Genomic DNA, 3,225 nt, shown 5'->3' on the forward strand with positions numbered 1-3,225 from the left:
GGGGGGGGGGGGGGGGGGGGGGGGGGGGGGGGGGGGGGTTAGAGGGGGGGGCAACCGGGGTGTTTTGGGGAGGGGGCGGACGGAACCCTCGGAACTTTGGCTGGGAGTTTGAGGCCGGGTGATCATAGGAAGGGGGTTGCGGGGGGTGGGGGGGGAGGGGGGGTCGGGGCCTGGGAGGATTCGAGGTGTGGGACGGGACGAGGGCTATTAGCGGCCGTATTAATATCGCCGTTATTGCTATGCGAGGCTCTGCCGCTGTCGCCACGGGAGATTTATGCCTCTCCCCGCTCCCACACGCTGCCGAGAGGAGAAACTCGCCAAGATGCGTCCTGGGGAAAGTCCGTGACGAGGAGGGGCCGAAGAGTGGGAGGAAGGCAGGGCAAAGAATTGAGGTGTCTGCACTTTTTTTTTTCTTTTTTTTTTTTTTTTAAGTGCTACTTTTGTTCCGCATCGCAATTATCTTCTCTCCTTTAATTCTGACGCTCGCTCCTTTGGGTTAAAAGTGCTGACGGGGGGGATTTGCGTTTAGCAGAGCCAGACAAGCAGTGACCACAAAGGCTCTGAGGACTCCGCAGGAAGGTATGCCTCAGCGGGGGGAGGGGGGAGGTTGGGGGGGGTCCATCGCCTTTTTTCTTCTTCTTTTTTTTTAGGGGGGGCACCTTGAGGCGAATAAGTACGGCAGAAAGAAATAAAAAACAAAATCCAAGGTGTCCAAGTGAACGTCTCTGACTTTTGAGAGGATTTATGCTGGGTTGGACAGACAAGCTTTCTAAGTGATGGACAAAGTCTTATCCCGCGGTTTACGGTGTTTCCAGCTATTGTTCTGCCTTCAGACCCCAGAATGAGGGCTTTCGTCCGGGGATGCGACTATTGAGGCCCCCCCCCCCCCCCCCCCCAGCCCCCAGTCTGGTTATGATCTGCTCGAAAACATCATTACTACTGCAAGTCTGTTATCAGTTTGGAGCCCCGGAGTTGAGATTCCAGGCAAAGAAAGAGGAGAAACTACAGCGGACTTTTCTTTAAGGACTTCTCTGTAGGTGAAGTGTTGGCTAGGTTTCTGAATATGGACCTCCACTGACTTCTGACAAGCAAAAATACCTCGGGCTCTGCAAGTTAACTCTTCCGAAGTGCAACATTTGGAATTAACCTTAAACCAGCCGCCTAAAAACCAAAGCATTCAGCAGGTCGTTGCAAGTATACAAGCTGGGCTGCTGCAAGCAGCTTTTGGGCTCCCTGTATATTACCATCTCAGCTTGGGATGCAGCTGAATTTCTTTTTGCCTTAAAAATGCAGCTCCCTCGCACCAAATCAGCAGCAAATGTTGCAACCCGACCGGGTTTCCCTTCAAAGGAAGCTCAGGAAATCTCTTCCATTTAAAACACTCCCTGGAAGTTACGGCCATAAATCACAAAAGTTTCGAGACAAGGCGGTAGCGAAATGGAGAAAGAAAATATTCTGCTGTAATCCGGGGCAGCCGTGTTTGGTGGGGAAATAGGAAATAAAGGAAGGAATAAAGTCGCGTTGGGTGATTTTTTTGGAGGAGGAATGGATCCGAGTGAATGGGGAGGAGGGAGGTGGGCGCAGGGAAGGGGAGCAGGTAGGAGATGGAGAGCAAAACTCACCGGTTCCCGGATGTGTGGTCCAGCAAACACGGGGCTGCGGTGGAGTTTGAGAAAGGAGAAGAACTGAAGAGGGGAAAAAAAAGAGAGAGAGAGAGAGAGAGAGAGAGAGAGAGAGAAAGTATGAAACTCGGGTCAGAGAAGCGTGGACGAGGGAAAGCGAAGGGAATTCATCACAGAGAGAAATGTTTGGGTGGAAATGGGGAGCAGACGGGCTCTAATAAAAACCCCCTCCTCCCCCCCCCCCCCCCCCTCCCCAGCATCTCCTCTGAGGATATCTCTCATCCAAGAGAGTAAGCACAGCTTTGCCAGGGGTTTCACCACTTTCCACACGCCCGTAACCGAAGTGGCACCGCAGACGGTGGGCGCTGCTCTTCTTTCTGCCAATTTGAGATCGCTGACCCCCCTCCTTCCCCCCTCCTATCTCCACCTCGGGTCTGGGGCTGAGATGGGGGAGCCGAACGTCAGGAAAATACAAAACAAAACATGTCATAAATAAACGAGAACCGAAAGTTTTTTGGTTAAACGCCGCCGGTAATTTCCGAGTTCAACGCGTTGAAGGGGTGACGTACACGCGGTTCTTTTGGCTTTGGGTTCGACAAAAGTAAAGCATGAGGGAACGCACGAGGCCGCTTTCCTGAAGGAGTCGGGATGAGGAATGCGGGGGGGTTACGTGGAGGCTCTCAGTTTGGGGTTTGGCAACAGGACGGACGGGTCGAACCGGAACGCGTTTAGAGCCGCGCTGAGGTTTTATGCGAGCGACTTTCATAGGAAAGACTTAGAAAAGGGACAGAGAAAGGAAGGGGGAAAAAAAAAAAAGAAAAAAAGAAAAGGAAGGAAAAAAAGAAGAAAAAAAAGCAATCTCATTTAAAAATATTTTCGTTTGGGGAAACATTCCATCGCTTTCATAATCCCGTTTCCGTTCTGGATGTTGAAGTTATTAATCTCAAATAAAAACGTTCCCCTCACGCCCTTACTCGGCGTGTGACAACATCCCCGAGTCCATAAATCAGCCGTGGATGCTCCGTGACCTTCTCCCGTCGGCGGCCGAGAGCTGTGTTTTTTATTAGGGTTATTATTACGTTCTCGCACACTTTCATACACAGCTTTGCCAATATTCCGCTTCCGTCTCAGCCTTGCCCGCTTTAACCGGGGCTTTCCAGTTCTCTCAGTGGAGTGTACGTTTGTAAAGGGGGTCGGGAGGGAATGGGGGGGAGGAAGGGGGGGGGGGGGAAAAAAAAAGAGAAAAAGAAAAACTCTTTTTTTGCTTTTTTGCTTTTTTTTTTTTGCTATTTTTGCGTGGTGAAGCCGGCAAACGAAATGTGAGTCCCAGAGCGTTCCTCCCACTTTGGGAACCGAAGAGGGGGGAGAAGAAGGGCAGAGAGAAAGGAGGGAGGGTAGAGAAGGGGGAATCGCGTCCGAGAGGAGCGCTTTGCTGGAGGGAGGAGGAAAAAGAGAAACAAACAAACAAACAAACAAACAAACAGAGGGGATTTGGCATAAATCTTGGGGGAAAGGGGGGGTGGTGTTGTTTCTCTTTGTTTTTAATTTATTCCCTTGCAATAAAGGCAGTGGAGAGATGGATGGAGCCGGTGTCTTCTTCTTG

At 51.1% G+C, this 3,225-nt stretch overlaps 1 protein-coding gene and 1 long non-coding RNA gene across 3 annotated transcripts in view; one reads left to right on the forward strand and one right to left on the reverse strand.

Moving 5' to 3' along the window:
* HOXB3 (homeobox B3) overlaps window positions 1-1,724 on the reverse strand; it is a 9,990-nt gene extending 8,266 nt beyond the window's left edge. For both annotated transcript variants that reach the window (XM_042893942.1, XM_042893939.1), the window contains exon 1: window positions 1,623-1,724. The gene's annotated coding sequence lies outside the window, so the exon portion shown is untranslated. The remainder of the gene's footprint in view (window positions 1-1,622) is intronic.
* On the forward strand, window positions 405-1,518 carry LOC122193212. The gene is made up of 2 exons (XR_006182837.1): window positions 405-579; window positions 651-1,518. It is a non-coding gene; the product is annotated as an uncharacterized LOC122193212 (long non-coding RNA).
* Window positions 1,725-3,225: the final 1,501 nt, after the last annotated feature.

The sequence above is a fragment of the Lagopus leucura genome, unplaced genomic scaffold, assembly GCF_019238085.1.
Source record: "Lagopus leucura isolate 7727_CA_CO unplaced genomic scaffold, USGS_WTPT01 34908-0_obj-0_obj, whole genome shotgun sequence".
NCBI lineage: Eukaryota > Metazoa > Chordata > Aves > Galliformes > Phasianidae > Lagopus > Lagopus leucura.